This window comes from Wyeomyia smithii, chromosome 1 (genome assembly GCF_029784165.1).
Source record: "Wyeomyia smithii strain HCP4-BCI-WySm-NY-G18 chromosome 1, ASM2978416v1, whole genome shotgun sequence".
NCBI lineage: Eukaryota > Metazoa > Arthropoda > Insecta > Diptera > Culicidae > Wyeomyia > Wyeomyia smithii.
In genome coordinates this window covers 83,976,822-83,991,988 of record NC_073694.1, presented here as the reverse complement: position 1 = coordinate 83,991,988, position 15,167 = coordinate 83,976,822, and the positions used below count along the sequence as shown (strand labels likewise).

At 37.2% G+C, this 15,167-nt stretch overlaps 1 protein-coding gene across 18 annotated transcripts in view; it reads left to right on the top strand.

The window, feature by feature from the left end:
- Positions 1-15,167, top strand: part of LOC129717835 (uncharacterized) — an 879,733-nt gene that overhangs the window by 279,092 nt on the left and 585,474 nt on the right. The gene's annotated exons all lie outside the window — the stretch shown is intronic.

The window sequence follows — 15,167 nt, the reverse complement described above, 5'->3', positions numbered from 1 at the left end:
TTTGGAAATAAGCCCCACCCTAATATACATACATACAGAAAATGCTCAGCTCATCGATCTGAGCTCAGTGACGTACGACACTTTTATACCTACCTTTGTTATAGGTAAAATGCAAACCAAAACCTTCCACGATGCAATTTCAAATTTACAAGCATCAAGTTTTTTTCTCAGTTAGACCGCGGCAGCAAATAATGTATCGCGGGTAGGTAAACTAACAGAACGAATTCCATGAAAAACACCAGATTTATCTTCGACTATATTTGCCGTTGTATCATTGATTTTATGTTTCGAGCATTATTTTGCTGTCACGTAGGTTTACTAAAGTTGTAAACATTTTGTTCTCCTGAATGTTTTCGTAGCTCAATCCATATTTCCTTCTTTGTTCTCATTGAAACTGATTCCTGTACAGTATACACCATGAAATAGCATGCCGCAAACGAACATTTGCATATAAAAACTTTTTTTGCCCTTCGGTGTAAATAATATTTTTTTTCAATTGCACGTTTCTATAGCGGAGATAACCGACTTACTACGCAAATGACACCAAGCGAGTTTATTAGACTTTCGGAACTGTTATTACTGGGCTGGTAGTTCTCCTGAGAAAGCTTACAGAGCTCAAATGACCATGGATCTTAGATCACCGAGTCAGCTTGCTTGGGTAATTGGGGAGGCTATGCGTGAAAAAATCTGCAACAACTAAGGTGTTCTATGAGGTTTCGTTTAGTTTGGAATTGAAAAGTTGGTATTTCAATTACTAGGTATTACCTCGATATTTAGGGTGTATGTTTGTGGATGTGTTTAGCGTGGGCGCTTGCGTGTCGATTTTCTGCTCACGGTGCGTACCGGCTACTTCGCTGGGTTCTGGTGATAAGCTGTAACGTTACAAGCGATGCGGTGCTGCGTTGCTGATTGCGAAGGAGGAGAAAACTTGGTTGTCTGTTCTGGCTCACTAACTCTTCCAAATCGCAATAGCGGATGGGTGGCTTGGCGAGAATGAGGTTTTTTCAAAGTTGCAGCATTTTCAAATAGCTTCTCAAAAACGAGTCAAAAAAATAACCAATGGTACAGAATGGCATATTTTGCCTACACACTTAGATTTTATTGCCGAGAACTCAACAGCTGATAAATTCAGCGAAATTTTCTGCAAGTTTTCGGCAGAAATCAAGAACTTCGGCAAATGAAATTTAATACCTGCTGGTTTACGGCAGATCGATATATTTGCTGAATGTTCGTCGAAACATATTGGTGACTTTTGGTAAAAATTTCGCCGAGCTCCATCAGGGAAGTTTGCCGAAATAAATTAAGTGTGTATAAAACCATTTATGCAAAGTTTCTACCAAATTTAAAATGGTCAGTTTTTGTGGAATTGCTCTAATTCATTTGTTCCGGATTCTTAAAACACGATTGAAGGAACACAAGGCGGCCGTCGATCATGGAAAACAAACGACCTGTGTAGCGGCCCATGCAACGAGTCTGTACCATGTGATAGATTGAGACGAAGCGCTAATCACAAAAATATTGAAAATTCGTCACTCATGAATGCCTGGAATCTCATTACATCAACAATTTAGAAAACTCATTACTGAATAAAGACCACCCCTCTAACACATCCTGTCTATTCGAGTTGACAAAAATATGCGATTATTTTATTTTATTTCACTTCAAACATCAGATTCCAAAGTAACTTCATTGCGAGTACTTCGCTAAGTCTGCCTTCCTCTATGCTGTCAAAACGGAATGTTTGTTTTTTTCCTGGCTGCCGAGTTAGAATAAACTCATGATTGAGTAAATTTCACTCATCTTGTTGAATTGGATTGAACTCGTCGAACTCGATGTTTTACTACTAGAATATTACGCCAATCATCAAGTCTGGGAAAGGTTCTGTCCTGTCTATCGTGTGTTTGGAAATGACAAAAGAAATCAACCATGTCCAAACCACGCTCTACACTGAGTGGCATATCTGAAACACGGCACGACGTGTATTGCAACTGCAACTGAGTGTTAGTGTTGATCGACAACACGCAGAGCGATAGCCGAACCACCGGTGGCAGTGGCTGTTTTACATGTTCGGGTGTTTCAAACTTCGGCAAACACCGGAATCGAGGGATTTGGCTTCGTAAAAACACCGGCCGCAGCCGAGAGTTTCAACTTCGAGAAAGCATTTCGACAACACGCTCGCCCGCTTGTCCTAGCGCGGGTTGATTTGATTAGTGTTGGAAAATATCGAGCAAAATCCGTTTGCGAGTTTTGATGTTTTCAATCAAACCTATCTCGCTTTGGCAAGAGAGTGCGAGATCGTAAAAGCACTTGTTTACTTGTTAATTTAATGGTCATTTAGGATGAATCCTATATGGTATTTTGCAAGTGCAAGAAAAAATTCGTATGCTTTGTGCCGTCAGCGATAAATCAACAACTATTGTTAGCGCCGAAATTAAACGATGTTATCGATAAGAAGCGATCATCCAAATTAACGATAAATATTGATAACTTTTCCATCTGAAGATTTGGCCATGGAATTTTAACAAATTAGACACTGACTGGACTATTTGGCATTAATCCTAGAACAGAATAAGTGGCAGTTGCAATACACGCCGTGCCGTGTTTCGATGCAAAAGTGGCAACCGGGCAGCACAGTTCGGTGTTTAAATATGCAATGGAAAATGATACTTTCTCGTTACACTTTTCATAGCATGTCATCGTATCGAATAATGAAATTTCACGTCAAAAATTATTTATCTTTCATTCAACATTGAAGTGTTTCATCACAATAACACTAATAAAGATATTTTATTCATGTTGAATAATCGACGTTTATCGATGAGAGATAGATTAAAAGCCACGAATTTCCGGACGTTTCGACTTACGGTGATAGCGGTGATGATCCCAATGGAACGAACTAATAAAAAACATTTTAGCTTAGCTTGACTGACTGCACATAGTTACCTATCAAAGATTGCCAGGTACTCCGTGATTGATTCGAATAAGTAAAATTGTACAGTGAATTGACGGAATGGGGTTGGGAGTGTCCGACCATTCTCATTGTACAAGTTTTAGTGACTCGATACTTTGAAGAATTAATAACACCAATAAAACATTGTGTACATATGTATAGTAATTTGATTACAAGACATTTCATGCAATGACCTGATGCCATAACTATTCGATTGAAAAAAGTCACCTTCTATTCGAAGAATGAGCATGGCGATGGAAAGGTCAGTTGTGGTGTGTTGAGGGTAAAAAACCAATTCATGCCCAATGAATGGTAGAATTTGGATTTTTCCAAAAACGAAACAAAATTTATCCAATTTACATTTCCTCTGAAGCGATGAGCGACATAGCCAGTGACATCGTCATATTCGTTACCTTTGAAAGATCTTTTCAAGTAAAAAGGGAAGACGCAAGGTAGAGGATTTTCCCGCAAGAAATTCAACCGGAAACCTTATCCTTCTGTGAAGCATAATAAACGCCTATGAAGGATTATCAATAATGCGTGGAAATGCCCAGAGGAAAATGCTGAAAGATGGTTTATTGAGCGCGCTAGACAGCTTTTTTATTAAAGGTTTTTACACGAGAATTCATAAAATATTCAATACCAACAACATGTAATTGTATTTACTTTACAATACATAATTCAAGCTCATCGGTATATAGTGTAGGACCTTCGTATTGTTATTGACAAACATTCAAGGTTTTCCATTCCATTGAGTACAGCTCTTGTTGTAATATATTTTTGGCTGCACCATTTGAGAGTAGATTTATGTGGGTACGGATGAAAAGGAGTGAAATATAAATTAGATGACGAAAATTCTTGTTATCATAGGATGTCACAGCAGAGCAGAACAGGCACAAACGATCTTTATATTCGCTCACTCCATTATGCTAACATTATTTACCCATGTATAAAAAAGATTTCAGCCCAGTTTCGTCGCCTCCATAAGCAATAAACACCCGGAAAGGTTCCTCAAACTATTGTCTTCTACGTTCCGCTTACTACCTCAATAACTCTCATGATCCCACTTTTTAAATTATGCCTATAAGAGTTGCCAATAAAATTTTCGATTTAACTGGAATGAGGCTGAAGAAAAAACTGGAAAAAAAAACTGGATCCCAAATAAATTTAGAAAAATGGAAAAAAAAAAGATTGTGAAGGAGCTTTTCTGTTACGGGGATTGAACCCAGTCAGTGTCAGTTTTGGATCTTAAGAGATAACTCTTCGCAAAAAATTACTCATTTTAATCAGAACTGTCTTGTTTTGTTACAGTTTGTTAAAATTATGGACTGAAAAATTTCCTCTAACAGCAACAAAATTAAAAATTACGCAATCAATCTTTCTCAAAATTGAGATATAGAGCTTTTCCATTTACTTTTATATTTAACAAAAGTATTAACGCAACATTTCCTTCCGTTACATCAGTGAAGTTTAAATTTCAATTATTTCTGACTTCGCTATCTTTTGGTATTTAAGTCCTCTAACATTTTTTTAACTGCTACGCAACAGAAAATAAATAGAAAATTTTTTTATGGTCTGGTAAAATCTATTTGTTTGGTTTTATCTTAACCATATCATGCCGTCTTTTATTTGACCGTGTTTCGTGCGAGAAGATGGTATACTGAAAATGCTGTTACAGGTTGTCGAAAACCTGGAAAAACCTGAAAAATCATAGAATGTCAGGGAATTAATTTTTCGATCAGGGAAATCAGAGAACTGACAAATATTCAGGGAAAATTTTTCAAACCAAGACGCGATTTTTTTGAGCGGCTTTCAGTGCAAAACCTGATTTTTTTTTCAGCGCAAAAGATTAATTCGGGACATCAACTGTTGGGTTTCATATCCGATTATACTTTATTCACTGTGATTTCGGATTTGCGTTGATCTACGTTGTACTTTTTGTGCCGAATGCTGAAAAATATCAGGGAAATTAATGTTAAATTTTAGGGAGAATCATGGAATTTTATTTTGAAAATTTTTTCGCCACCCTGTGTTAAGAATTGTCATAATAATTTATTAATCTACAAAATTTCCATTTTAAAAATATTTCCGAAAACCAATCGGAGCTTGAGTGAATAAAAAACTGGATAAAACTGGCAAATATCTCAAAAAACTGGAAGATTTTGGGAATAAACTGTTTGACTGGATCACTTGAAAAAAACTGGAGGAATCCAGTTTAAACTGGAACATTGGCAACCCTGCCTATAATAAATACCTTGGTGCAGCTGATTGGCTTTTAAAATAAATAGGTCATTCCACATGACAACAACATCTCATATTTTCGCATTTGGCACCAACAAGCGTTTTTATTTTTATTGCAGCTTTCATTAAAAAAAAAAACAGAGATTTCTTTTTACAAAAATTAATCACCTCAAGCTTTATGATTAGGAACAATTACTAGAAACGTATAACGTGATCATTTTACATGTTCTTATATGTGTATAGTAATTTCCATTTCATTCTATTCTATCATCACCAAATTTTGACTGATAGTAATACATATTGCCATTCTTAACTTGTAAAAAATTAGATTTTTAAAAAAGGTTCTCTTTAAGGGCATCTTCAGCGGTGGTCTATTTTTGAAACAACTTTATACTAGATTTACACCAGCGAAACGTAAATAGAACTAGCTAATATAGACCAATTTTTCGTTCTCCGCACCGGTGTTGTATATCTTGTTGTTTCAAACCGCTGACATCGGTCACATTGTCAACAATTCAATACCCTATGCTATCAGTTTATGAGACTTGTTATAATAAAAAGCACTCAATATTTAACAAACGGAAATTCGATAATTTTTACGCACATTAAACGAATATTTTGGCAAGACACTTTATATCCCTTTCCGACCGGGCCCATATAATTGCGAAAGTAGAAGGTAACTTAAACAAAACCTTCCCTCTCGCTCTTTGAACGTCCTATTCATTGTTTTATTGCTCACAACGCTAGTGTCAGTATCGCAGCTACTACGAAAAATAAAAAACCGGAGCGAGCAAGTGTTTTTGAATAGGAATTGCTTCGATTTAGGTTTTGTTACCCTTTATTTTTTACCTACACAATTGTGTGGGCTCGGTCGGAAAGGGATATCCACGAAACTTTATGAATTTGACGGTTTAACCCGAGCGTCAGTGACATTTCTCAGGATGGATTGGTATGATCGGAAAATCTCTGCTACGAGTAGGGCTTCGGTGGATAGCGAAAAATATTTGATCGCGTAGATGTTCATCTTCCGTTCTTCAGAATCTTTCAGTTCTTCAAACTTGCTTTCGGTTTTGAGAATATTAAAACAAGCCTGCATTTTGAACGTTTTCAGTTCAGTGTCTTCGAGACACAGGAAAAAAAATTATACAGTGTATATTTTTTTTCTAAAACCGCAATTTTATTACCTACAACAGTTGGTCAGTGGTTGATTTTTCTGAGTTGACGAGCAAAATCGCCCCAAATAACCTATGGTCGAGTATCGACCATTTTTGAAAAGAATGAAACTTTGCACACGTATTTGGCTTAGCAAACTGAGCATTTTTTACAGATGGAGAGCTTTTTAGACCCATAAAATGTTTCCAAAAAAGGCGTAATTGTTTTATTAAAAGTGATGTAGCTCAGAAACCACAGTGGGGAATCGCTGGCCATCAGCCTAAAAAAAAATTTTGTCAGCTGTTTAATAGTATTTTGGAAAAGATAAATTTAGATTTTTACATTGCATAATTTTTGAAACTCTTTTCTTCTACTTGCAACTACTGAAAATAGTAACTGGAGAAAAAAAAAACAAACGTGTTTCTTTAGTTCACCATTATTGGTTTCATGTCGTGCTTCAGCGACAGCAGTGTTTGTGATCGTTTTTGTACGAATTTCAAAAATAATTAGAAAAAAAATACCACTGAACTTTTATTATAGGCAATTCATCAGTAGTACAACATAAAAAGCAATGTCATTATATCACGACTAACCTGCAAATGACGCTATTTATGACTATGGTCTCCACAGCAATACTCACACTTTATCATTGCCTCACCCACTATGAAAGTCGGAGGCCAGGTCCGACGTTTTCCAAAGTTATCTACTGTGGTACGCATCCGTCGTGATTTAATTATAACACATCGTTAGCCACTTCACGTCAAAAATTATTTATCTTTCATTCAACATTGAAGTGTTTCATCACAATAACACTAATAAAGATATTTTATTCATGTTGAATAATCGACGTTTATCGATGAGAAATAGATTAAAAGCCACGAATTTCCGGACGTTTCGACTTACGGTGATAGCGGTGATGATCCCAATGGAACGAACTAATAAAAAACATTTTAGCTTAGCTTGACTGACTGCACATAGTTACCTATCAAAGATTGCCAGGTACTCCGTGATTGATTCGAATAAGTAAAATTGTACAGTGAATTGACGGAATGGGGTTGGGAGTGTCCGACCATTCTCATTGTACAAGTTTTAGTGACTCGATACTTTGAAGAATTAATAACACCAATAAAACATTGTGTACATATGTATAGTAATTTGATTACAAGACATTTCATGCAATGACCTGATGCCATAACTATTCGATTGAAAAAAGTCACCTTCTATTCGAAGAATGAGCATGGCGATGGAAAGGTCAGTTGTGGTGTGTTGAGGGTAAAAAACCAATTCATGCCCAATGAATGGTAGAATTTGGATTTTTCCAAAAACGAAACAAAATTTATCCAATTTACATTTCCTCTGAAGCGATGAGCGACATAGCCAGTGACATCGTCATATTCGTTACCTTTGAAAGATCTTTTCAAGTAAAAAGGGAAGACGCAAGGTAGAGGATTTTCCCGCAAGAAATTCAACCGGAAACCTTATCCTTCTGTGAAGCATAATAAACGCCTATGAAGGATTATCAATAATGCGTGGAAATGCCCAGAGGAAAATGCTGAAAGATGGTTTATTGAGCGCGCTAGACAGCTTTTTTATTAAAGGTTTTTACACGAGAATTCATAAAATATTCCATAGCAACAACATGTAATTGTATTTACTTTACAATACATAATTCAAGCTCATCGGTATATAGTGTAGGACCTTCGTATTGTTATTGACAAACATTCAAGGTTTTCCATTCCATTGAGTACAGCTCTTGTTGTAATATATTTTTGGCTGCACCATTTGAGAGTAGATTTATGTGGGTACGGATGAAAAGGAGTGAAATATAAATTAGATGACGAAAATTCTTGTTATCATAGGATGTCACAGCAGAGCAGAACAGGCACAAACGATCTTTATATTCGCTCACTCCATTATGCTAACATTATTTACCCATGTATAAAAAAGATTTCAGCCCAGTTTCGTCGCCTCCATAAGCAATAAACACCCGGAAAGGTTCCTCAAACTATTGTCTTCTACGTTCCGCTTACTACCTCAATAACTCTCATGATCCCACTTTTTAAATTATGCCTATAAGAGTTGCCAATAAAATTTTCGATTTAACTGGAATGAGGCTGAAGAAAAAACTGGAAAAAAAAACTGGATCCCAAATAAATTTAGAAAAATGGAAAAAAAAGATTGTGAAGGAGCTTTTCTGTTACGGGGATTGAACCCAGTCAGTGTCAGTTTTGGATCTTAAGAGATAACTCTTCGCAAAAAATTACTCATTTTAATCAGAACTGTCTTGTTTTGTTACAGTTTGTTAAAATTTTGGACTGAAAAATTTCCTCTAACAGCAACAAAATTAAAAATTACGCAATCAATCTTTCTCAAAATTGAGATATAGAGCTAGATGACGGTGTTGTATATCTTGTTGTTTCAAACCGCTGACATCGGTCACATTGTCAACAATTCAATACCCTATGCTATCAGTTTATGAGACTTGTTATAATAAAAAGCACTCAATATTTAACAAACGGAAATTCGATAATTTTTACGCACATTAAACGAATATTTTGGCAAGACACTTTATATCCCTTTCCGACCGGGCCCATATAATTGCGAAAGTAGAAGGTAACTTAAACAAAACCTTCCCTCTCGCTCTTTGAACGTCCTATTCATTGTTTTATTGCTCACAACGCTAGTGTCAGTATCGCAGCTACTACGAAAAATAAAAAACCGGAGCGAGCAAGTGTTTTTGAATAGGAATTGCTTCGATTTAGGTTTTGTTACCCTTTATTTTTTACCTACACAATTGTGTGGGCTCGGTCGGAAAGGGATATCCACGAAACTTTATGAATTTGACGGTTTGGCCCGAGCGTCAGTGACATTTCTCAGGATGGATTGGTATGATCGGAAAATCTCTGCTACGAGTAGGGCTTCGGTGGATAGCGAAAAATATTTGATCGCGTAGATGTTCATCTTCCGTTCTTCAGAATCTTTCAGTTCTTCAAACTTGCTTTCGGTTTTGAGAATATTGAAACAAGCCTGCATTTTGAACGTTTCAGTTCAGTGTCTTCGAGACACAGGAAAAAAAAATTATACAGTGTATATTTTTTTTCTAAAACCGCAATTTTATTACCTACAACAGTTGGTCAGTGGTTGATTTTTCTGAGTTGACGAGCAAAATCGCCCCAAATAACCTATGGTCGAGTATCGACCATTTTTGAAAAGAATGAAACTTTGCACACGTATTTGGCTTAGCAAACTGAGCATTTTTTACAGATGGAGAGCTTTTTAGACCCATAAAATGTTTCCAAAAAAGGCGTAATTGTTTTATTAAAAGTGATGTAGCTCAGAAACCACAGTGGGGAATCGCTGGCCATCAGCCTAAAAAAAAATTTTGTCAGCTGTTTAATAGTATTTTGGAAAAGATAAATTTAGATTTTTACATTGCATAATTTTTGAAACTCTTTTCTTCTACTTGCAACTACTGAAAATAGTAACTGGAGAAAAAAAAAACAAACGTGTTTCTTTAGTTCACCATTATTGGTTTCATGTCGTGCTTCAGCGACAGCAGTGTTTGTGATCGTTTTTGTACGAATTTCAAAAATAATTAGAAAAAAAATACCACTGAACTTTTATTATAGGCAATTCATCAGTAGTACAACATAAAAAGCAATGTCATTATATCACGACTAACCTGCAAATGACGCTATTTATGACTATGGTCTCCACAGCAATACTCACACTTTATCATTGCCTCACCCACTATGAAAGTCGGAGGCCAGGTCCGACGTTTTCCAAAGTTATCTACTGTGGTACGCATCCGTCGTGATTTAATTATAACACATCGTTAGCCACTTTATTACAGTTCGATGCACAACCACTTGTTCTGCCTGCTTTCATTTCCACTTCAATCATTCCAACCGCGCCCATACTTCGATACACCGAATCTGACATCATGGGCCAAATGATCCTACCAGGAAGAATATTTTTACCAAACGTCAGAGCGAGATATCCGCGCTCATGAAAACAGTTGCGTTGGCAATTAATTTTGCTGAGCCTCCTGACGTCCGATTTTCTCTATCTGAATGGTGTGAAGGAATGAAAACCCCTCCTACCCTGGATGCTCCATTATCTTTTAGCCAGCCGCAACCGCTGTTAAGTAATTTGTTTCGTTTTCCTACATTTCCCTTTTAATTGATTCCAGGTCTTCAACCATTTCGCTGTCGAAAGTTAGTAAATAAGGGGACATTGCACTGTTTGACGTACATCGCAAATCGCAGCAGTTGAAAAAAGATCTACTCTTAATATACGTTTTTATATATTGATCTTTAGTTTTACTGCAGTACAAAAAAGCGATAGTACGTGCTGTACTCAACAAACCTCCCCGAAAAGTACCCCGGAAGTACGATGTATTTTACGGTGAGAACAGTGGATAGACAATGTTTTTCATTTTATCCATAAAAAACATAATGTTTTTACTGTAAGCTTGCAAACGGTTTTGTTACTACCATGTTTTGAGAACGTTTTTTTGTTGTTGTATCTAGTACAGACAATAATTTTACCATTAAAAACTTTATCAGTGGCTTCTAAATAAGAAAAATGCCTAAAAATTACTGTTAAGATATATGCAACCGCCCTTTTTCATGGTAAAAATGGCAAAAAAAAACATAGTCAAATTATGGTATAACTATGTACAATTACAGCCACCTTTAAGTTTTTTTGCTTTTATTTTTTTCGGGTTGCTTTCGCTAAGATGAATTACATAATATACAATTACATTACGGGGCACACTGCACCGCATATCACCTGATATCAGGCGATTCGTGCTGTGGAGGCCATATCACCATTTTTATCACCTGATATCCCATACATACATATTCTCTCAGATAGTCTCGAGGTACGATGCTGGCCTAACAAGCTAGGGTGAAATTGCGCATTTCGTTTCGAGCAACTCGAACAAAACTAAATGATCGCTGTTTTTTTCGACTTTGCGGGTTAGATGAGCCGCAGGACAAATGACAATGACAGCTCCTTTTAAGCTTAACCCTCTAGTGCCCAAGTTAATTTCTAGACGGGCTTCGGTAAAATCACTATAAATCATTATAAACACTTTTTAAATATTTAATGAAGCTTTTTAGAGGTTTGACTAAAGCCCGCCAAACGGCGGCATTGGGCACTAGAGGGTTAAAGCATAACTGGCAGTATGGGACCTACTCGAAAATAGCGAAAATCGTTCGAATCGAGCTGTGCAATGCCACCCCTAGTCGTCGTAGGTTCAAGTCTCGGCTCGGAAGAGACTGTTGGTGTCAGTAGGATCGTAGCGCTAGCCCCGCAGTTGTCCTGTACACTAAAAAGTCGGCTGCGAAGTCTGGGTATAAATAAACAGAAGGTCAAGTTCCGAATCGGAATGGAGCACCAAGGCTTTGCTTTGCTTTGCTATCCCATACAATCGAGCTGTCATGACATATCACCTCGGCCCCATGATATCGCGGATGTCATGTTGGAAAACCAATAAAAACCAGACTTGCAGCAGTGACAACAAATTTAGGTAAATGACATTATACGCAATCCTACAAATTTCACAATTCCGATTCAGGGTTACGAAGGTGCTGATATTTGTTTGGTTTTTTGCATGTTGCATGCGAAAAAGAAGGAAAGAACTATTCTTACTTGACATTACATACATTTTGACAATCGCTTATGAGAGGTCGCATAGGAGAGAACAACCTGGGAAATCTTTTGAGACTTCGTAGTCTCGAATCAGCTGTTATGATACTGTGATTTGTTACCAAATTCAATTACCAAATCAAATAAAGCAAATGTCAAACCATATCATCTCACTGTAGTGTGAACACCCAAAGTAATATCCGATATCATCTGGCGATATCAGATGATATGCGGCGTAACCTGAACAAGGCATAAGAGAACATAGTGATGTGACTTTTGCTGTGAGAAATTCTTGCTGAAGCCGTCCCGCTGGTGACACGAGGTCTTGCGATAAGGATATTTTTGTGACTAAATGATTGAAAGTAGTGAAAAAATCAGAAAACAACTTTAGTTAGTTCATATTGACCACTTTGGCACCAAGGAGTCAAACGGTTTATTTTTTAATGTATTTTAGGCAATTCTTGATCTTTTTATTGATCTACTAGTTGAACGGTACTAAGAAACATTAACTGCATTAGCACAACTCATTATCATTTTAAATACCACATAAATATTCTAAGACCGCACAGAGTGGAAATACCCATATTGGATTGTACTTTGCGATATAAGACTGTTTTATAGAAACTGGAAGGCATCAGTTTTGCTGTACGTAAGAGTCGTCTCCATTCCACTTGATCCATGGCTGCAGTTCTCCAGCTCTGCAGTCTGCGTAGGGTCCGTAGGTCGTCTTCCACCTGATCGATCAACCTGGCCCGCTGTACGCTTCTCCGTCGCGTCCCTGACGGATTGATTTCAAGAACCATTTTTACCGGTCGTCCGACATCCTCACAACATGCCCAGCCCACCGCAACCTGCCCATCTTAACGGTGTTGACGATAGGTGGCTCCCCAAGCAGTTCCTGCAGTTCGTGGTTCACTCGCCTTCTCCACGTTTTTCCATCTGCGTTCCACCAAGGAAGGTACGGAACACTTTCCGCTCGATGACAGCAAGGGCGCGTTGCACAGTGGGGAATCGCTGGCCATCGACCCAAAATTGAAAATGTGAATTTCATTTCAATTATATTTTTCCTATAGTTGTATACTATTGAAGTGACAGAATCCAAATTTTTAGAGCATTACGACAAAATTTGAATTTTCTATGATTTTTCAAAGTGTACTGAGACAGCGTTTTTTAGCGTTTTTTTTGAAAAAATCACAGGAAGGTTGTATGCAAAGCCACGACCGCAAGGTTGAAGTAGAATACTTTTACAAGAAAGATAACCCGGCTGCTTGCGTGTCAGTCATTTTTTCTAGTAAATAAACGTTGACCATTCATTGGCAGTATTGTAATTTCTTTTTGTTTGATATTTTGATGAAGTTCATTGAATATTTTTAAATTTTGTGCAAATGAGAAGTTGAAGTGCTGCCGAATTGTAATATGCACATTTAATACGACATCATTAAACGGGAACGGAGCAAAGGCTACGGTTATGCAGAACGCGAATGACGGCGCGATGCGATTCGTTTTACCGTGGTGAAATGTATAGCTCTTTTTAAGGCGAAGTAGAGCTATACATTTCAACACATTTCGTCTTGCCGAATCGCATCGCGCCGTTATTTGCGTTCTGCATGACCGTAGCCAAACACTAAGCGATGCAAACACGTAATAATAGTCAGAGTACGCATGTAGATGAAGATAATTAAATTTGGATTATAGCGCAAAACGAGAAAATATTAATACTTCAAATATTCATTTGTGTTCTTCAAATTTCAGTTGTACAATTTAATATCCGATGAAATGTCTGTTTATTATCTGATGAAGCTCTTAAATAGGCCAAATGATGCATTCCCAATTTACTAGGTCCATAACTCTGCCGGCCGTGCTTGGGAAAGTGCGGTATAACGACCAATCAGAGGTCGAATTTCGTGTTTTGACAAGGCTTAAGAATTTTCAATAGTACAATAGTTCGAATGATAAAATTGCAATTTCATGCATTTGGTAGGAATCTTAGATTTTCTAATCGATTGCTGCAAAAACGAAGAAAATCCATCGAAAACTAACCGATTTATTAGCATTTGAAATTTTTCTCATATTTTTCAGTTTAAGATTTTCATTTCACATCCCTATGTAGCCAAACTTCCTGAGAGAAGTATTCTACTTCAAATTAAATCTTCATTAATTCATTTGTTGTCCTTTTAAGGACAATTGTTCAATTTATCATAGGATGTAGTGTTTATCCGACATCTCTGTGTTACCTTGACAGTGAGGACTAAGGGGCACGGTCAAACACAATAAGAAAGGTGTTTTTTTTTTTTTTTTATTTGCTTCTGCTTCTCTCTTGGCTTCAGGCCTAGGTAAGCCCATCTCGCCGTTTGTTGTTTTTATTGTGTTTGTGCTTTTGCGCGATGGTTGGTCGATTATGTTTTGTCTTTAACTGTATTTAAACCGTTACTTTTATTTCGTTCAAAAAACTTGTTATTTGCTTTAGCTCTTGTTCCTTCAGATCTGTGAAAATCTCTATCATTTTTTTCTGTTTGTGTAGTATGTGGTATTTTGTTCTTACTGCTGCCCACTTGGGGCATAGATACAAAATGTGTTCTAAGCTGTCTTCCTGCTGGCATTCATCACAGTTTGCGTTTAATTCCCAGCCCCATTTGTGCTTTCGATCTTTGGTCATGCAGTGATTTGATCTAATTCTGTTTAATGTGATTACTTCTGCAGTAGATAATTTAAGTTTTTTATGCCAAATCTTTTTGCCCGGCGTTTTCATGAACTCTAAGTGCAATTTCCCAGTGGTTTCCGACATTTCTTGATATTTCCTTGTCCATTCCGCCCATATTTCATTTTTAGCCAAGGTCATTGTGTCTCCTAACGTAAGCGCTTCGTGTATTGTTTGCGGTCCCTCAACCGCTGCTTTTGCTAACATGTCCGCTATTTCGTTTCCTTTGATCCCGACATGGCTCGGAACCCATTGTATTGTCACCACGCATTGTCGGTCCGCCATTGCCCTCAGCAACCTGTATATATCCAATACTAAATAGTTTTTTCCGCCTTCATACCTTTCTTGATAATTTCACAGCTACTTCTCGAATCAGTTAGGATGACCGTTTTTTCATAATTCTGTTTTGCGCATATCTTTATTGCCTCTCTTATTGCCATTAGCTCCGCATTTGTAATGCTGACATTTTCG